The 22,264-nt window shown below is 35.8% G+C and overlaps 1 protein-coding gene across 1 annotated transcript in view; it reads right to left on the bottom strand.

Annotated features, from left to right (window-relative positions):
* Nucleotides 1–19,314, bottom strand: part of LOC123277808 (olfactory receptor 5L1-like) — a 46,720-nt gene extending 27,406 nt beyond the window's left edge. Inside the window, exons 1-2 of the mRNA XM_070487781.1 lie at nt 19,266–19,314; nt 10,460–10,546 (exon numbers count right to left, since the gene is read on the bottom strand). The gene's annotated coding sequence lies outside the window, so the exon portion shown is untranslated. The remainder of the gene's footprint in view (nt 1–10,459; nt 10,547–19,265) is intronic.
* Between the last annotated feature and the right edge of the window lie 2,950 nt (nt 19,315–22,264).

The following is a 22,264-nucleotide window of genomic DNA, read 5'->3' as shown; positions in this document are numbered from 1 at the left end:
GAACAAACTATCAGAAAACTGGAAAACCACCAAAGATGTACAGCAACCAAGGTGATGATAAAACAAAACAAAAAATAAAAAGTAACTTAAAAGAGGTAGCAAATTTTTGCGGCATTTTTACTTGCCCTTGGCCACCCTCTCCCTGGTGTGGTTGCAGTATTGAAATGGTAGCCTGCATTCCCAGTGTGGGATTCAGAACTCTCGTTCTGGAGGGAGCAGAAACAATCATATTTGCAAATTATTGTGTATGTCTATTCTTATCTGTCTGGAGGCTAGGAGGCTACGTGAAAGACTGATACAAAGTATCTTTTCTTCCATCTAACACAAATCTCAGGTGGGAATAACAATGGGTATTGCGTGAAAACACTGCAAGATGAATAAGAATCTACTGATGCCTAAATTCCAGAAGAAAATACAGAGCAGAGTTTATTCGGGAAATTAGGACATTCAAAAGCACGTCTGAATATGGGGGAATTAGGAAGATATGTTCATGTTCAGGGAGAGATATATGCTCAGAAAGAACTTGAGAAGACCCTAGGCTTTCATCTTTGGCAGATCCCTAGGCTCAGTATAAGCCTGGCTGATTGTTGAAAGAGTGTCCCAGCCCTTAGCCAATCTGCAAAGCCTGGAGGACAACTTCATGCTGTCTGCAAGAGACTCACTTTAGACCCACAGAAACAAATAGATTGAAAGTGAAATGATGGAGAAAGATATACCTTGCAGAGGATAAGCAAAAGAGAGCAGGTTTGGAAGTACTAATATGAGACAAAATAGACTTCAAGTCAAAAATGGCTACAAGAGAAAAAGAAGGACATTATATATTGATAAAAGGTTCAGTTTGTCAAGAAGCTATAACAATTATAAATATATATGTATATATATATGAGCCCTGTTAAATTTTAAAGATCTTATTGACTTTATTCCATGATTCCTGTATCAGGCAACATCCAGTCTAGCAGATAGAAATGAGCTCTGAAGAACTATACAAAATGAAAGACTTTTATTGGAAGAAGGGAGCAGGAACAAGGAAGTTATACTAGGCATAAAAACAGATTGGTTGCTGCAAGGTTACTTTCCTTTAGGGGATGGCAGGAATCTATCATGCAGATTACCTGACTAGTGAGGATCAGACAATTCCTGATTGACCGACTTCAGATTCCACTTTTGGAAGAGCCAAAACTATAATTAAGTCAAGTTTTGGTTTGGTAATGTTGGAATTAGCATAACTGACTCCATTTTGGACCTGCTGTCTTGTTTTTAACAGTCTCAAAGTATATGAAGGAAAAATTGAGAGAATTGAAGACAGACATAGAGAGTTCTACAATAATATCTAGAGAATTCAATATACCGCTCTCAATAACGTATAAAACATCTAGACAGAAGATCAATAGTGTAATAGAGACCTTAAACAACACTTAAAATAACTAGGCCTGATAGACATATATAAAACATTCCACCCAACCAAAGCAGAATGCACATTCTTAACTAGTGCACAAGGAACATTATCCAGGATAGACCAAATGTTAGGCCACAGAACAAGCCTCAGTATACTTAAAAAGATTAAAACCATACAAAGCATCTTTTTTTTCTTTTTTTTTAATTGAGTTAATGATAGGTTACAATCTTGTGAAATTTCAATTGTACATTAATGTTTGTCAGTCATGTTGTAGGAGCACCACTTCACCCTTTGTGCCCACCCCCCACCCCACCTTTCCCCTGATATCCACTAAACTGTTCATAGTCCATAATTTTAAATTCCTCATATGAGTGGAGTCATACACAGATTATCCTTCTCTCGCTGGCTTATTTCACTTAACATAATTCCCTCAAGGTCCATCCATGTTATTGCAAATGGAATGATTTTGTTCTGTTTTACAGCTGAGTAGTATTCCATTGTATATATGTACCACATCTTCTTTATCCATTCGTCTGTTGCTGGGCACTTAGGTTGCTTCCATGTCTTGGCTATTGTAAATAATGCTGCAATAAACACTGGGGTGCATAGGACTTTTGGGATTGCTGACTTCAGGCTCTTTGGATAAACACCCAGTAGTGGGATGGCTGGATCGTATGGTAGTTCTATTTTTAATTTTTTCAGGAATCTCCATACTGATTTGAATAGTGGCTGCACCAGTTTGCATTCCCACCAGCAGTGTATGAGGGTTCCTTTTTCTCCGCAACCTGTCCAACATTTGTTGCTATTAGTTTTAGATATTTTTGTCATTCTAACGGGTGTAAGGTGATATCTTAGTGTAGTTTTGATTTGCATTTCCCTGATGATCAGCGATGATGAGCATCTTTTCATGTGCCTATTGGCCATCAGTATATCTTCTTTGGAGAAATGTCTGTTTATGTCTCCAGCCCATTTTTTGATTGGGTTGTTTGATGTTTTGTGGTTGAGTTGCAATAGTTCTTTATATATTAAGGATATTAAGCTTCTGTCAGATACATGACTTGCAAATATTTTTTCCCAGTTAGTGGGTTGTTTTTTTGTTTCAATCCTGTTTTCATTTGCCTTGAAGAAGCTCTTTAATCTGATGAAGTCCCATTTGTTTATTCTTTCTATTGTTTCCCTTCTCTGAGAAGGCATGGTGTCGGAAAAGATCCTTTTAATACTGATGTCAAAGAGTGTACTGCCTACGTTTTCTTCCAGAAGCCTTATGGTTTCAGGTCTCACCTTTAGGTCTGTGATCCATTTTGGGTTTATTTTGGTGAATGGTGAAAAAGAATGGTCAATTTTCATTCTTTTACATGTGGCTTTCCAGTTTTCCCAGTACCATTTGTTGAAAAGACTTTCTTTTCTCCATTGTATGCCCTCAGCTCCTTTGTTAAAGATAAGCTGTCCAGGGGCTGGCCCCGTGGCCGAGTGGTTAAGTTCGCGCGTTCCGCTGCAGGCGGCCCAGTGTTTCGTCGGTTCGAATCCTGGGCGCGGACATGGCACTGCTCGTCAGACCATGCTGAGGCAGCGTCCCACATGCCACAACTAGAGGAACCCACAATGAAGAATACACAACTATGCACCGGGGGGCTTTGGGGAGAAAAAGGAAAAAATAAAATCTTTAAAAAAAAAAAAAAAAAGATAAGCTGTCCATAGATGTGTGGTTTTATTTCCGGGCTTTCAATTCTGTTCCATTGATCTATGCACCTGTTTTTGTACCAGTACCATGCTGTTTTGATTACTGTAGCTTTGTAGTATGTTTTGAAGTCAGGGATTGTGACGCCTCCCCCGTTTTGTTCTTTTTTCTCAGGACTACTTTAGAAATTTGGGGTCTTTTGTTGCCCCACATGAATTTTAGGATTCTTTGTTCTAATTCTGTAAAGAATGTCATTGGGATTCTGATTGGGATGGCGTTGAATCTGTAGATTGCTTTAGGTGGAATGGACATTTTAACTATGTTTATTCTTCCAATCCACATACATGGAATGTCTTTCCATCTCCTTATGTCGTCATCCAAATTCTCTCAGAAAGGCCTTGTAATTTTCATTATATAGGTCCTTCACTTCCTTAGTTAAATTTACCCCAAGGTATTTTATTCTTTTTGTTGCGATTGTGAATGGTATTGTATTCTTGAGTTCTTTTTCTGTTGGTTCATTACTGGAGTGTACAAATGTTACTCATTTATGCAAATTGATTTTATACCCTGCAACTTTGCTGTAGTTGTTGATTACTTCTAACAGTTTTCCAATGGATTCTTTGGGGTTTTCTATATATAAGATCATGTCGTCTGCAAACAGCAAGAGTTTCACTTCTTCCCTCCCTATTTGGATTCCTTTTATTCCTTTTTCTTGCCTGATTGCTCTGGCCAGGACCTCCAGTACTATGTTAAATAAGAGTGGTGATAGAGGGCATCCTTGTCTCGTTCCTGTTTTCAGGGGGATGGCGTTCAGTTTTTGCCCATTGAGTATGATGTTGGCTATGGGTTTGTCGTATATGGCCTTTATTATGTTGAGGTAGTTTCCTTCTATGCCCATTTTGTTCAGAGTTTTTATCATAAATGGCTGTTGGATCTTGTCAAATGCCTTCTCTGCATCTATTGAGATGATCATGTGGTTTTTATTCCTCAGTTTGTTGATGTGGTGTATCACGTTGATTGATTTGTGGATGTTGAACCATCCCTGTGTCCCTGGTATGAATCCCACCTGATCCTGATGTATGATTCTTTTGATGAATTGCTGAATTCTGGTTGCCAAAATTTTGTTTAGAATTTTTGCATCTATGTTCATCAGTGATATTGGCCTGTAGTTCTCTTTTTTCGTGGTGTCCTTGTCAGGTTTTGGGATCAGCATGATGTTGGCCTCACAGAATGTGTTAGGAAGTGTTCCATCTTCCCTAATTTTTTGGAGTAGCTTGAAAAGGATGGGTATTAAATCCTCTCTGAAAGTTTGGTAGAATTCCCCAGGAAAGCCATCTGGTCCTGGGGTTTTATTCTTTGGGATGCGTTTGATTGCTGTTTCAATCTCTTTCCTTGTGATTGGTCTGTTCAAATTGTCTGCCTCTTCTTGAGTGAGCTTTCGGAGACTGTAGGAGTCCAAGAATTTATCCATTTCCTCTAGGTTATCCATTCTGTTGGCATATAGTTTTTTGTAGTATTCTCTTGTAATCTGTTGTATTTCTGCAGAGTCTGTTGTTATTTCTCCTCGCTCATTTCTGATTTTGTTTATTTGAGCTTTCTCCCTTTTTTTCTCTGGAAGTCTGGCTAGTGGTTTGTCAATTTTATTTATCTTCTCAAAAAACCAGCTCTTTGTCTCATTGATCCTTTCTACTGCCTTTTTCAATAGTATTTATTTCTGCTCTGATTTTTATTATTTCTCTCCTTCTGCTGACTTTGGGCTTCATTTGTTCTTTTTTCTCTAGTTCAGTTAGGTGTGCTTTAAGGTTGCTTATTTGGGATTTCTCTTGTTTGTCAAGATGTGCCTGTATTGCGATGAATTTTCCTCTTAATACAGCTTTTGCTGTATCCCATATGAGTTGGTATGGCATGCTATCATTTTCATTTGTTTCCAGGTATTTTATTATTTCTTCTTTAATTTCTCCAATGATCCATTGCTTGTTCAGTAGTGTGTTTAGTCTCCACATCTTTGTGCCTTTCTCAGCTTTTTTCTTGTAATTAATTTCTAGCCTTATAGCACTATGATCTGAGAAGATGCTTGTTATTATTTCAATTTTTTTAAATTTGTAGAGGTTTGTCTTGTTTCCCAACATATGGTCTATCCTAGAGAATGTTCCATGTGCACTTGACAAGAATGTGTATTCAGCTCCTTCAGGGTGGAGTGATCTATATATGTCTATTAAGTCCAATTGTTTTAGTTTTTCATTCAGCTCCACTATTTCCTTGTTGATTTTCTGTCTGGATGATCTGTCCATTGATGTGAGAGGGGTGGTGAGGTCCCCTACTATGATTGTGTTGTTTTTAACATCTTCCTTTAGGTCTGTTAATAGTTGCTTTATGAATCTTGGTGCTCCTGTGTTGGGTGCATAGATATTTATAAGCGTTATTTCTTCTTGATGAAGTGTCCCTTTGATCATTATATATTGTCCCTCTGTGTCTCTCTTTACCTGTGTTATTTTGAAACCCACTTGGTCTGATATGAGAATTGCAACATCTGCCTTTTTTTCCTTGCTATTTGCTTGAAGTATTGTCCTCCACCCCTTCACCCTGAGTCTGTGTTTGTCCTTGGGGCTGAGGTGTGTTTCCTGGAGGCAAGAAGTTGTTGGATCTTGTTCTTTAATCCATTTTGCCACTCTGTGTCTTTTTATTGCACAGTTCAACCCGTTCACATTGAGAGTGATTATTGATGCATGTGGACTTAATGCTGTCAATCTTTCGCTCATTATCTTGTTTTCCTGTGTTTCTTTTCCTGTGTGCTTTAGACTATCCATTTAATACTGCAATTTCTTATGCTGGGTTTCTTAGATTTTTCCTTATCTATGATTTGTGACTCTGTTCTGTACTTTATTTTAGTGTCTACCTTGAAGTTTGTATTTAGAATCTCGTGTATAATATAGTCTATTCTCTGGTGGTCTCTTACTTACTCGACCAACACTGATTTAGACCCTTTGCTCTTCCCCTCCTAAATAATTATTTTCATTTTTTATTCCAACTTGTCTTATTAACTGGTAGTTAGAGTGCTAAGATCGTCCTTGTTTTGGTAGTTTCCTTATTTTTACCCTAAAGCTATAGTTGAATATTTGCTATCCTGTTCTGGTTCTATCCATCGGTCTCCCTAGTCTGTGGCTTGTGTCCCCTTTCTCCCTTTTTCTCTTTTTTCAAGTATGAGAGCCTTCTTGAGGATTTCTTGTAATGGAGGGCTTTTAGTTACAAATTCCCTTAACCTTTGCTTGTCTGGAAAAGATTTAATTTCTCCCTCATATCTGAAGGAAATTCTTGCTGAATAGAGTATTCTTGGCTGAAGGTTTTTATCCTTTAAAGCTTTGAATATATCACTCCATTCTCTCCTAGCTTGTAGGGTTTCTGTAGAGAAATCGGCTGACAGTCTGATAGGGGCTCCTTTATAGGTTATTCTCTTTTTTTTCCTTACTTCCCTGAGTATTCTTTCCTTATCATTCCTATGTGCCAACTTTACTATTATGTGCCTTGCGGAGGGTCTTTTTACACTGACAAATCTAGGAGATCTAAAACCCTCCTCTACACACATTTCCCCGTTGATCCCTAGATTTGGGAAGTTCTCTTCAATAATTTCGTTAAGCACACTTTCTGCTCCATTTTCCTTTTCCCTATTCTCGGGAATTCCTATGATCCTTATGTTCTTACTCCTCATTGAATCCATTATCTCTCGGAGATTTTCCTCATTTTTTTTAATTCTTAGTTCTCTTTCTTCCTCTGTCTGGCGCCATTCAGCCTGTCTGTCCTCGATTATGCTGATTTGCTCCTCTAGGTTGCCTACACGGGCATTCAGGAAATCCGTATTCTGTTTTATCTGGTCCATTGTGTTTTTCATCTCAAGTAATTCTGTTTGATTCTTCTTTATGATTTCAATCTCTTTTGTGAAGTAACTCCAGAACTCGGCTTGTTTCTCTATCTTTCTCTCTACCTCATTGAGTTTTTTGATTATAGCTGCTCTGAATTCATTATCATTTAGTTTACCTAATTCCAAGTCCTCAGGACTTAATTCTGTGTTTTTATTGTTTTCCTTCTGGTCTGGGGCTTTTATAAATTGCTGGATGGTAGAGGAGCGGTTTTTTCTCATGGTGGTAGAATTCAGTTGCAGTTACAGCCTGTCGCCACTAAATGGGGGTCGGGAGTGGCGTTAGCTCTCCGCCTTGGGGCAAGATGGCTGCGCCCACTGGCTTTGCTGGGGGGGAGTGGCTGTTACGTGCTGGTCTGGGTTCAGATCAGTTCTGTTCTCTGGTCTCCCAAGGCCCTTGATTTATACGGTCCCCACGGACGGAAGCTTTCCCCCCCATCAGCGGGTCTCCACTGAATCAGCGGCAGGAGTCCTGGATGATCCCCTGGTCACGCGGCCCCTCCCCTGCACCTGCCCGACCCGCGCCGCAGCATCGCAGACTCTAGGGGAGGGAGCGATGTTCTCTCCTACCGTTCCAGCGCCTCCGAGGGTGTAAGCAAGGTTATGATCTCCGCCTTCTTGGTAGTGTAGGTCTCTAACGAGCTGGCATTATGTTTATTCTCTGAAATTCAGTTCTTCCAATCTTTTGTTGTATTTTGGAGGGGAGAGAATCCCGGGTCAGCTCACCCCGCCATTTTGCTCCGACCCTCTCTATCTGATACATGTTTTGAGAATATTTTCTCCCAGTCTGTGGCTTGTCTTTTTATTTTGTATGAATTTTTCAAAGATTAAAAGTTTTTAATTTTGATGAAGTCCATTTTATCACTTTTTTCTTTTATGATTTGTGCCTTCTTAATGTCCTACTTAAGAAATCTTTTCTTAGCTCAGGACACTAAAATTTTCTCTTGTGTTTTCTTTAAGAATTCCTATGGTTTTCTTCCTTTTGGGTTTATACCCTATTATGAATTTCTTTTCCCATATATAGTGTCCTGTAAGAGTTGAGAATTATTTTTCTGCCTATGACACCATTAGTTTAAAAGATTTTCCCTTTGCCCATTGAATTGTTTTGGCAACTTTGACTCAAATCAATTCACCCTGTACATGTAGGTCTATTTCAGGACTCTCTATTCTGTTCTATTGAGCTATATGACTATCTTTTCACCAATAACAGAGTGTCTTGATCACTGTAGCCTGAGAATTAATTCTTCCAACATTGTCTTTCTTTTTTAAATTGCTATGGCTATTCTATATCCTTTGATTTTCGATATAAATTTTAGAATCAGTATGTCAATTCCGATAAAAAAGCCTGCTGTGATTATGACTGGGATTGCATTGAATCTATAGATTGAACTGAGGACAATTCATGTCTTAACAATATTGAATCCCCTGATCCATGAACATAATATATCACTTTATTTCTTTAACCTCTCTCAACAATATCTTGCTGTTTTCATATATATCTTTTGTCCACTTTAGCCCTAATATTCCATATTTTATGCTATTGTATATAAGTATTTTTTTAATTTAAATTTCCAATTGTGTGCAGCTGGTATTTAGAAATACAACTGATCTTTGTGTGTTCGCCTGTATCATATAACATTGCTGAATTCATTTCTTGGTTCTAGCATCTTTTTGTAGGTGGAGAGTACTTAGGATGTTGTAGATAGACAGTCAAGTCATATACATAAGAAGACAGCTTTCTGTCTTCCTTTCCAACATGCATGTTATTTCTTCTTCTTGCTAATAAAACTGGTTGAGAACTCCAGTCTAATGCTTAATAGAAGTAGTGAGGGCCGACATCCTTGCTGGCTCCTGACCTTTGGAGAAAAGCATTCAGCCTTTCCAACATTAAATATTATATAAGTTGTAGATTTTTCATAAATGAGCTTTTGTCAGGATAAGAAAGTTTCTTGCTATTCCTAGCTTCTGAGAGATTTTGTCATGAATAGATGCTAGCTTTTGTCAAATCCTTTTTTCTTCATCTACTGAGATAATCATATGGTTTTTTTTCTTCAGTCTGTTAAAACGGTGAATTACACTGAACTCTAAACACTAAACCAATCTTGCAGTCCTACAAAAATCCCACTTGTAAGTGAGATATTATCCTTTATATATACTGAGGATTCAGTTTGCCAAAAATCTGCTACAACTGAGAAATTAAAACTCTGTAAAGCCCTAAAATTCTGGAACATAAAAAAAAGGTCAATATGCATATGAATACCTAACCAGAAGTAATAATTCTAAATAATGTCACATAAATTATAAATATAATTCAACTGAGACATCAGAAGAAAGAACCACCGATAATAACAAACTGCAATAACAGGAAGCAATAGGTTCAAAAAGTTTCATGTACAAACTGTAATGATTGAAGGAGTTTTTCTTAATTTCTCTGGAGGTATGAGGGGTTGTCAGGTGATCTGAGTTCCCTTTTAAAAACGGCTTGTTTATCAGCCTGACATTTTATAGCCCAACGATTATAGCTTAAAAAGCTAGTTATAAATCAAATTATATTCCCACTGGCTTGTATTATAAATGTTTCCTATGTTTACAGTAAAAGTAGTTTTCAAAATTATACACTAAAAGAAAACTATAGTTTAATAATGTATCATTACTACTAACAATAGGTCACACAAAGTTCAAGACTTTACTGAAACCTAAAATTTTAACTTCTATATCTTTGAGACTAGTTCCCTACAGGGCTACAAATTCTTTAATGACAAGACCAGAAAAGCCCTATACTCAAGCATACTGTCTCCATAAGCAATTTTTTTCCACTAAGTATGAATTTCTGCATGCAAATCAAGTCTTATCTTTTTAAAAGCTAATATAAACAATATAATAACAGACAAGAGTTGACATCTGGTACTTACTATGTACCAGGCCCTTCTATGCCCTTTATGTGTTTTATCTCATCTGATTCTCACAGTAACTCTATAAAATAACTGCTGTTGTTACTTACACTTTTCAGATAAGCAAACTGAACAAAGACAGATCACGTAACTTGCTCTAGCTTCACAGCCAGAACCTAGACAATCTGGCCCTGTGTCTGAGCTCTCACATTATATTGCCTAACAACATTAACTTACAAAATATAAGTTATACATTTGTACTGCAAAGACAGCCAGTGCAAAACTAATCTTCTCAAGGGCTTATCTACAGAAACAATAGAAAAACTTTTTGATTTCTACATAAGTTTTCAGCAGACAATTGAGGAAAGACCTTGAAGTGTAAATTGTAACCTATAAAGTTTACTGAAATTTGACAACTCAAAAGGAAGGAAAAAAGCAATTACTAAAGTGAGATTAATGGGTTGACCTTCAAGTTTGACACTGTTTCACACTTGACGGGGCAAGTGCTCCTAAAACAAGCACAGATAATACAGGAAGACCATATCATACATGCTCTGCTTAAAAATCTTTTTGTATTTTACCTTTTGGTTTCGGGGTAAATCTTGAGCATGTGATGGAGGCTTATAATTCAGGACTAATCTTCTAAAGTCCAAAAGATTGAATAATGACTGAAAAAGAACAACAATTTAAGATAACTAAGGGAAAATTCTATTAACAAAACCATAAAAATATGACGGGTCTTAGAGATTTGTTTTTGACAATTATACTGCTTATACACAGAACAGATGCAATTAGCATAAGACTATTTTCTCCCCAAGAAAAAGTCAAATTTCTTATACCTTAACATACTATTCTTGATCATTAACAATATTTATTGTGTTGCAAAGCAGAAAAGTATACATGGACAATGCAAAAATAAAACCCCACACCATATTATATTACTAAAGCTTTCCTTATATTACTACGTGCTTAACAGTTTCCTCAAAATAGAAGATAAACAAATGTAAAGTCTACAACTTTTCAGACACGTTATGTTCACTATGAGTTATCTAGACGTATCAATTCTACAAGGATATAGCACAAATAAACTTATAATAATTTAAATTTATTTAATAATAATATATTGTATATTATATTATAATATATTATTATATTATTTATTATATTATCTGTTATAATATAATGATAAATAATTTATTTTGTAAATAATTCTAATTCATTTAAAATAAACAAATTTATTTATAAATAAATAAATCAGATGCTCAGTGATAGCAGAGCAAAGAAATTACATATTATCTCTGTGCTCAAGGAGACACACAACCTAGAAGGAGACACACATATAATTATAACAATAGAAATATGATTCCAAGATACTCTAATTCAGATCATACAGAGCATAACGAGAGCATATGAAAGACGTCCGTGGGAAGGTTTCCTGGAGCTGTTTTTTAAACTATAACTTATAATCCATTAATGTTATCACGATGAACATGTTTAAAACATGAAGTAAAATGCAATGGAAAACATCAGAACATATCATACACTGTAAATTCACCACAGGATACTGTTTGTAAAATTTTTCTTGTATATATTTTATATACATGTGTACATGTAAAGTGTTTTACAACGTAGACTGTCTTCCTTTCTGAGAATCACAGTTGATAAAGTTTGAAAATCACTGGACAGGAGGCAATGATGTATTAAATCTTAGTAAAGATGGGTTAGCCAACTTGACTAACACATAGATAAAGGTGGCACTACAAATAAAAACAAAGTTTTGTTTAGTAGGTGGGTGTTTGGAAAATTGGCCTAGTATATATAAGAAATAGAGTCAGATATAGATATATAGATATAGATGTGGATTAAAGGCCTAAATATGAAAGGTAAAACCATAAAGCTGATAACAGGAACTGTAGGAAAATATTTTGGTTATCTTGCGATCTGGAAGTATTTCTTAATGCAACAATATGAACATGAGATAATTCATTTATTTATTCATTTAGCAAATATTTATGGAGCACTCACTACATGGCCAGACACAAGGAAGACAGGCAAAAGAGAATAAAATATATTAAGTCTCTGCCCTGATCACAATCTTGTGATTACAAGTTAAAACAATGAGTATAGACATTATAAATCAGAAAAAATGTGAATACAATAATAGTAGACCAAGCTCAGAACCCTAGGGAAAAAGAATCATTTAAAAGCCAGAGGAATGATGAGAAACACAAAATAAGAATAGTAAGGGAAATGGAGAGTATGAGATCACAGAAGAAAAAGGAGTAGAGAAACCAAGGGCTTTCACATATAGCTGTGTATCAGAATAACAGTGGAGCTTTAAAAGGAACCTGTGCCAGGGGCCTCTCAACAAAGACACAAAGTACCACAGAAGATTCTGAAGCACATCAAAGAATACCGGCAAATTTTAAGAAGGACAAGATGAGCATTACTCTCAAAGGTTGCCACATTCCAGTAAAGTAAGGGCAGGAAAAACAACCTTTGGATTTGTCAATTAGAAAACCATCTTTTCAGTAGAATGGGAGAAGAACAGCAGTAATAAGTACTGAAGAAATGAGATATAAGTAAGGGGGGCAACGTATGGGCTGTTCTTATGAGGAATTTAAATTGGAAAGAGAATATGGACAAATGAGGAGAATCCCAGTCCTATTTCTGTGCTCTGAGTTCCCGCTGGAGAACATTTTCCTGCTTCCTGAACACCCAGTAGAATTTCATCTGGTGTAGGTCTGCTGGTGGTGAATTATTTCACCATCTGCTAAAATCAAAATTGTTCTTACTTCATTTTTGTATATTTTTGCTAGTTCTAGAATTCTATATGGCCAGTTAGTATTTCCAGCACTTTAAAGATCGCATTTCTGTTGGGAAGTCAGCTGTTAGATTTATTTTTGCTCCTTCATAGAGGTGATATATATCTTTTCCAACTGGCTACTTTTAGGATTTTCTCTTTGTCTATAGTTTGTTCCGTTTTATTATGATATGCCTTGTCACAGTATTCTTTATGTCCATACTACTTGATTCCTATTCCTTCCTGAATCTGTAGCTCAATCTCTTTCATTAGGTTTTGAACACTCTCAGTCATTTCTTCAAATATTACTTTTGCCCTATTCTCTTTTTACTCTCCCTTGAACCACAAATACACTATGTTAGTACTATTCACCATGTTCAAAATCTCTTATATGCTCTTATCTGCATTTCATGGCTTTAATCTGAAAATGTTCTTCAGACCAACTGTCTAGCTGACTAATTCTCTCTTCAGCTGTTTCTAATATGCTGCTATAATTCATCCATTGATTTTGTGACTTTGTTATATTTTTCAGTTCTAAAATTTTTATTTTTTTAATAGTTTTTAGTTTTCTATCAAAATTCTCAATCTGAAACAAACACACACATAGATAAGGAGAACAGATTAGCAGTTACCAGAGGAAAAGCGGATAGGGGGCAGGCAAAATGGGTAAAGGGGCACATGTGAATGGTGATGGATAAAAACTAGACTATTGGTGGTGAGCACAATGCAATCTATACAAAAACTGAAATATAATAATGGAAAACCGGAAATTTACACAATGTTAAAAGCCAGTTAGACCTCAATAAAATAAAAAAAAAAAATCAAGAAAAAAATCCTCATTCTGGTTTTTAATTCCTTGAGCATATTAATAGTTATTATATCAATTCAATTTTCAGGTTTTCCTGTAGGCATATTTCTATTGCCCATTATTTTCTATTAATTTTTAGACACATCTTATTTGCTGATATGACTGATTACAGCTGATGTGAGTGCTAGACATTATACACGATGAACTGGAGAAAATTCAATGATGATATTATCTTCCAAAAGAATTTACATTTGCTTCTGGCAGAAAGCAAGAGTGAGGCCATTTGCAATCCAAGATCAATTTCATCCAATCAATTCTGAGATGAAGGTGGAATTCAGAAACCATAAAGCACGCTTTATTTTCGGGTCTCAGTTAATCCTAGGTTCCAGCCCTTTATAATTCTAACTGAAAGTCTGAGGTGTTTACTAGGGCTCTAAATCTGTGCAAAACTTTGCTTAGTTTCCCAGCCATTCAGCAACTATTTCTGGAATTGCCTCGAGAATAAAATCAGCCCAAAATGTGAAGCTTACTCTCTGAACCTCTTGTTTTCTCAAAGCTTAGCCTCAAAATTACTCACTGCTTTAGGGTTATGCGATGTCTTCAAAAAGCTGTTTTTGTTTTCGTTTTGTTTTGTTTTGCAGTCCAGGAAAATATCATCAAGAAGCTGGTCTAGAACAACCTAACAAGTTATCACCCGAAGTAGAACTTGTGACCATCACACAAATCATAGAGATTAACTTTTTTAAGTCCAAAACACTCTGTACTCTAAATCACAGTCATAATAGTAGTGGTCAACATATTCCTCCAAAAGGGGTGGGAAAGGGTAAATATCACTACTGCCTAAATTGTGTTTATGATTGATGCACACTGAAAACAAGTATCCTTTCATTCAGTCTAAAGCTAAAATGTGAATTCTGAAGAGCACTTGCCGAAATGGACTTTGCCTAAACTCCTGCTAACAGCAGAGAGCTATGAGAGATGAGAATTCAAACAATTTGTGGAAAACAAAAAGAATAATGACAAGAGAGCAAAGGAAGACATCAACTGTCTGTAATGGAGGATACCAAGGAGAAGCAAGATAAATTCTCCTTGGTAGATTTAAAAAAAAAATGAAATGGTACCACGTAAGTTTCAAGGTAAGGTAGGGACTAAACGTAGATGGCCTGATTACAAGATGAAAGTCTGGATACAGAGCAATTAAGTCCCTCTGTCCTTCCCAGACCCAGAAGATCAGACAACTACTCCCTCCGTGCGTGGCATACAGAAAGTTTAGTCTTTGGATATAACTGAACTTAAGTGACTGAGGTTCAGGAAAATCAGTCGCAGTGTGTGCCATGGTAGGAGAGGGCATGAGATTCTGGGCTACAAACAGGAGGATTAAGTAAAAACTCGCCAACTGAGCCCCAATCGACCCTTCCCGGATCCCCTTTCTCTAGACCTGCTTCTGGAAAGCCAGCAACAGTGCTTAAAACAAAAAGAATCACAATCCAGTCTGGATTTGAGGCAGGGCAATCTTCTGTGGGAAAGTACTCCCCCAACCCCCCTAAAAATGGATCTAATATGTTCGAGCAAATAAAACATATTATTGATAAGACCATAACAGAGATGTTGGAGCATATAGAAAGTTTTAAGAACAAGTATATAGAAAACAGAAAGGAAAAATAATGGCAATTGACAATTCCAGGAAAACAAAAGATTTCAAAGGGGTAGTCGTAGTAAATCAGTGTAATATGTAAAGTCACAGAAAACATCAACACTACTGACTATTTTTAACTTGTAATATAAGTTATGTTGGGAGATGAAAGGAAAGGCAATTCTAGGTAGCTGAAATGAAAGAGCTAAATCCTCATTCTTCTCAGCAGGAAGGCATGTCATTTAGAAAAATGAGATAGGAGAAACAGCTAGAAGTGGCTGTAGTTGCCTTTAAGGAGTATGATATAGGGAGGATTGAGGCTGATTACTGTTGTTTTTCACTGTAAGCCTTTTATTGCTATGGGGTTTTGGTTTTCTGTTTGAACTATGTACTTACGTTCTTTGATGAAGATTAAAGAGATAAGAGCAAGTAATGTGAATAAACATGTTAAATGATATCTTGAGATTTTTTGAAAACTTGCCACATCTTTTCAATCCCATACAGCATTAGGGTGATAGAAGCAATTAAAGTCTTCAATTCCACCATAAATAATATATGGTCCTTTTTGGTTCATTCACTCACTCATTCAATAATTACTTAAAAGGCTCCTCCAATGTGTCAGACACTGTACTGTATACTGGTATAGAACAATAACCTAGAAGATATGTTCTCTGCCCTCAGGATGCTTGTATTTTAGTCAACCTGTAGTTACATGATTTATGAGTAGGGTGACCATATCCTTCATTATCCAAGGATGAAAGAGGGCTTTATGACTAATTAATAGGCACTAGTGGATCTACAAGAGGAATAAACTGGACTGTACCAGGCAAACTGAGAAGCATGAGCACCTTACTTCTGAGCATCTCAGAAGCATCCAAATAGGAAAGGTGCTAAGGATCATCCTGAGAATCTACGGATTACACTCCAAACTAGAGAGAGAGGAGAATACATACCTCTAAATAACTACCTCACTCACGGATACCCTAGTGGAGAAAGTAGCCCCACTTAGTGCTTTTTACATAAAAATTCATTTGAACAGGATTAAAACAGTCCTGACTAGATAAGGGGTCGATGCTCAATCTAAAGACAGTCAGGCTAATATTGCTAGCATCCAAAAGACTATTTAAGCTATTCTCTGTAAAATCTTCTCTTTGCCTCTTATAATCCCTTTCTGATACTCTACCACTTTTCTCCCAAATTATCGGTCCCAATAGCTAAAAGAACAAGTACAATAAAGCTCTACCTTTTGTAGCCTACTCCCACTACCTACTCCGAAGTTAGCAGTTTATAATCTCAGTAACCTTCTATAATTGGCAGATATACTTAGAAGGAAAAGAATCCCAGTTGCTTCCTGCAAGTCCTGCCAACTAAGTAAATTCCATCCCTGAGAAATTTTGTAATTGAAACTTTATAGTACATTTACGTCACAGTTTGAACAAGCTCCAACTCACTTTGGAAAATATAATAAAACACTTCCAACACTAATACAGACTTCCTGCCCAACTTTTCTTTCATAAGTGAGAAGTTCCAATTATGATGATAAACTGTTATATCTCAGATTATGTCTATGGAATTAAGGAATAATGTCAGAAAATGAAAAAACAAAAAGTTTTTATTACTAGAGATGAAAATAAAAAACTACTTAGAATAATTATAGTAAGGAAAAAAAAAAAACCACAAAGTGATCTTCAGACAAATTTTTTCCCGTCCACAATTTTCCAAAATTTGACGCTTAACATTTTTTTCCAAATCCCCAAGTCAATATCTTAATAATTCACTATAACTCAAATTTTTTAAGGTTAGAGGTTACTTCTCCTAGGTGTCTAAATCTCTCCAAAAGAAAAAATAAGTAATTCCGAAAACCTTATACTTGCCTATGTTAGGAGTGTGGTAAAGCCATGCTACCAGTTAAGTAGCCACTAATCTAAGATAAAACTTAAAAATTAGTAAAATTACTTCAAATTTTGAAAACAAGCGATTTTTCTAGTTCATTCTGCTCTCTACCAAAAAACACCAAAAATTTGAAATGTAAAGCAAAATCTAAGGTCAGCAAATAACACTTAAGATAGAAATAGATAAACAACTGATTCAAATTTGAATTAAGATATGAGAGGAGTTTAACCTATGAAAATGATAGGTTATGATCCCCATACCTATTATTAGTAATTTAGTTATCATTTCAAACAGGCCTCTTACAATACGCTGTGGAAAAATAAAGAACTCCTCTTCTAACAAACAAATATTGATTATTTCCAAGTACTTTCTTTCTTCTTAAAGTTTTCTAAGAGAAGCGTCTAATCAATGAGCCTCACTTATTGGCCATAATAGCGCAGAGATAGCATCCACTTGTCCAAATAGAGGCAGCGAAGCATATTCATGAACACTCAGATCACAGCCTTCATAGTGAGCTTCATATTTTAAAATGATGTCTAAATTATAAAATTTAGATTGGACAGTGAAATGTAAAACCCCTTACTAATAGTGCAAGTAAAGTAAAGCAAGATAGCCTATCAGGAAGATCGAAGAGACTCTAAGATAGCAAAGAAAATGTTAGATATTGTTGGGATGTAAGTGAATAATTCATGTGCAATCAAGCCTAGGAACAAAGCTATTATTACAGATTTAGGTTAATCCAGGTATTCCTTAATATTTCAATAGCTTGGAAAAGAAATATACATACATACTACATGCTAACTAGTGTTTACCATAGTATATTGAAGAGTGAGGCATAAATCCAGAAAGCTAAAGGAATTCAAATTGCATGGTATCATGTGCCAGAAGCAAAAAAAAGGGGGGAAAAGGTTGAAATTTATTACACTGAAGTGGAAAAAATGGTAAAATTACAAATTAATATCCTACAGAATACAATTAACCTTATAGAAAATGAACTACATAACCAAGTTAGCTGCTTTAATATCACATGAAAATTTACACTGTCATACATACAGGTTTGGAAAGCTACAAATGAAGAGATATTTTTAATATAAAAAGAAGTGGCATAGACATCCAATGATTTTATTATTGATTGATTGATTGATTTTGAGGAAGGTTAGCCCTGAGCTAACTACTGCCAATCCTTCTCTTTTTGCTGAGGAAGGCTGACATCCATGCCCATCTTCTTCTACTTTACATGTGGGACGCCTACCACAGCATGGCTTTTGCCAAGTGGCGCCATGTCTGCACCCGGGATCCAAACCGGCGAAGCCTGGGCCGCCGAGAAGCAGAACATGCGCGCTTAACCATTGTGCCACTGGGCCGGCCCCTACATCTTAATGATTTAAAAAGTACTCATCAGGAACACTAATTAATAAGCTACAATTCTACTGTATTAGCAAAATAAACATAAATATTAATTTTCCTAAAGGGTTATTATTCATAGATTAAGGAGATTGTTAAGGTTTTGCAATCTAATAACATTATTAATGTCTAACTGAGAATGGTAAAGAATTATGACAATAGTCATCACATAAAAGAGTAAGAAAAAAAAGAAAAGAAAATTAGTTAAAATTGAGAAGAGGACAGATATCTATGCATACAAAGATTTTTCATTTTAGAATAAGGGGCTCAAAAAACATTCCATTAAGGGCTTCCCAAGTTAGAAGGAACATGTGTTATTCTTGATTCATCAATATTTATTCTTTACATCATTTTCACCTATACATTGAGAATTATCTGCCAATCTATACCCTCCTCAAATGAAATGCTTCCTTGTATTAAAAATAGTATTTAAATGACTATAATTCTATGAATAACACTTTCCATTATATACAAATAAATCTAATCACAAAAAAAGCAGTTCTAATTTCACATCTTGGTTACATCCTTCCCTTAATTTGCAAGACATACAAAAATATTTTCTTTACATTCTGACAACAATTCTTAGCCGGGAAGGAGGAGAAATTAATTCAAAATAATTTCAAATAAAGCACAGATAGTACTCTAGTGTTAAAACTCCATACCGGGAGAAGGAACAGAGTGGGGTGGGGAATACTGCAATCCCCAAACTAGTTTATTAGATAGAAAGGCATATTAAAACTTAGCCTGCAGTTATGTTTCAAGTATACAACTTAAAAGAAACACAACCCCAAGCCAGTTTCTATTGCTATCGTGCCCACCAAATCAGATCTGCAAAAAGACCCTTACCTGAATAACAGCACTAAACCAGCAAGTATTACCCACATTCTTTAGTCCAACAGGAGCTTTGTCCTGCCTTTTTCTATCGTAAGGGTTTCGAGAATCCCTCCAAACCTCCGTAGGTGTCCTCTTCAAACAGGCTTTATTTTCCGCTATGCTGGCTTCAAGAACTCTTAAGCCATGGGGAGAAAATGATGAAAAAAAAAATAAAGTATTAATCTAGTGCCGTACCCTAGGAAATAGCATATCACAAACTAACTATTTTAATTACTTAAGCTCTGGATAACGTATTTGAGGAAGTAATATTTAATGCCAACTTTACTCAAGTAGAGGTTAGCTTTCTTTAAGAATATAGCAGCGGCAATGCCAACAGATCAAGAGACATGCAGTTTTCCTCAGAAAAATGAAATTTCAAACACAAAAAGACAATGTTACATAATATAGAAAGTATGTTAAATTATGTCAACCAATTACAAGTTTAGTACCAGGAATATAGCACCTAGACAAGTTTTCTGAGTAATCACTTTATTAAAGTATATATTTAAAATATAACATAATGACTCGTTTTTATAACAATTACTTTGAGTCATCAAGAAAACATCAAAAACTGGACAAACTACACTTTTACTCCTCTGACCATTAATTTCCTTGCCTATAAAAAATGTTAAATAACGTAAACTCTGGGATTCTTTTCAGTTCTAGATATCTATGACTCTATGACAGTTAAATAAAGGCAGAGAATACTTAGTGTTCACTTCTTCACCCAAAAGTTTGCCTAGCGAAAAATCTAGTGAAACAAATATCTACATGTCAGAATAATAAAAGGCTAACCTCCTGAAAATAAACTCAGCCTACAGAATATCTTAAATATATCTAAACGCAGCAAGAGTAATGCTACTTGGCTCAATGACGTTTTTCTTGCTCTTAAGCAAGAAATTACATGCTGGAAAACTGCCTGCTCAAGACATGTGTTACTTAGTGTTCTAAATAAGCCTTAAGTAATATTCAGGTGTCTTAACCCACTTTATGTTAATTACAAAAACCTCAGCAAGAATGAGTTTTTCCAATTTTTTGGCTTCCTGAGATAATCTCATTCATGCTACATCATCTTTATGCTCAAGATTTTGCCCGACTAGATCAATGTCAAAATAATATAGCTATGTTTCTTAATGATGGGGAAAAAGTGAATTGTTGTATTAGCTCTCACTGCAGTATTTGCAACATGACATTAGACACAATGTAATAGGACTCCAAATCATCATTACTTAAAATAACTTATGTGAAAATAGAATAAAGTCTTTCTTTGGGACACAACGAAACCACATACTAAAAGAAAGTAAGTAACAACAACAGTTGTTAAAATGTAAAGGTCAAAGTAACCTTATATACTTAAAAATAAACAGGTTACACCTCTGTCACTTTTAAGTGTGATCCATCATTAGCAGCAGTATTCTCTGCCCCAAAACTAACTCTCACATGCGCCCTCCACCCCTGGGCTTTTTCTCTTAAACTATTTACTACTAAAGTATACCAGAATTTCTTGGAAGGTATTTAGGTAGATAAATTGGGTCAGAAGAAAATCAGAATTTATCTAGAACATCCCACTGTGGCCAGAAAGCAAGTTTTCAAGAACCTAAGGGAAGATAAAAAGTCAGAGCCAACTTGAGAGGCTTCCTACTGTTCAACTGCACAGTTCAGGATAATACAAAACAATAGCAATAATACAGTGGATTATGTACAAAGCAACTAGGTTATGCTCAAAAGAGAAAAGTTAACAGTATGCAAAAGGTCTATGTAACACAAAGACTGCTGTATATAGAAAGGTATATTTAATTTCTTATTGACTTTCACAAACGGGAGTGTTTTCATTTGAAAGTTTTGTTCCTTTTGTAATGCACATGTACATTTAGAAGTTTAAATAAAGGGATCTTATTTGTATCTTGGCAATTCAAGATGAATGAACAAAAACAAGCAATGAGTTCTGGGGGAAGAAGCAACAATACCACAAACAGGAAAGAAGAATTAGTGCCAGAGGTCATACACAAGAGAGAGAAGAGGCATCCGGCAATTGACCAGCACCTGCGGGCATGTACAATCACCATTTAAAAGGAGGATTCTACAACATACTCTAAAAGTATAAACTGGTCAAAAGTCTAGGAAAACTACACTCAATCCTGAATCTCCTGGTGGATAAACCTCTACCATTACATATTTTTAACCTACTATTATAATAAAATACCACTAAGAAATGAACCCTTAATAATGTCAACAGACCAGATCACATCCATCATAACGACCAGGCAATGGGTCACATAGACATTTGTTATAAAAAACATGAGAATACCTAATTTCTACAAAATACACCCAATCTGCAAAAATTAAAATGCATATATGAGTCACACGAAGTAATAACAAAAGGAAATTCAGCCTCAAGACCAGATTGACTTAAACTAGGTCTCATATTGCCCACAAATGTCAACGACCCAACCCAAATCTACAATCCAGACTGCCCTGAGATAATGATATTCTTCTTATTCTAGATCTGGTTAAGATTACTAAAATCCAGGAAGGTTTTTTTTAATGTTTTGATGCAATCAATTCCCTCACCCTCCTTTTCTGCCCCCTCCTACACAGAAAATACACCTCTTGATTTGTATGTTTACACACAAATTTGTACGTTAAACATTACATTAATGGAATGAGCTAACTTACGTCAACTTTTTGGTTCCCTTGCCTAATCTCTCCCCGTAGGACTGGGAGAATGTATGGCCTCAAATGTACTTCCTAGGACCAAGTAGCTTGCCTGCACTGTTTGTTATACTATTCCTCAAAGCAAGTGGGAAGGGAAAGAAGGTCAAGGATATAAATTGAAGATACCATCTCCCCAGCATTCCTATGTACCCTTTTTTACAGAGGTAAAATTAGGTACAAACTGTAATAACTGTTTGATTAGGACTCAAGAGATACATGCTCATTGCTGCTCAAAGTTACCTAAGATACAAAAATAA

The sequence above is a fragment of the Equus asinus genome, chromosome 17 (genome assembly GCF_041296235.1).
Source record: "Equus asinus isolate D_3611 breed Donkey chromosome 17, EquAss-T2T_v2, whole genome shotgun sequence".
Lineage (NCBI taxonomy): Eukaryota > Metazoa > Chordata > Mammalia > Perissodactyla > Equidae > Equus > Equus asinus.
Note: the sequence above shows the minus strand (reverse complement) of the source record. Positions and strands in the feature narration are given on the sequence as shown.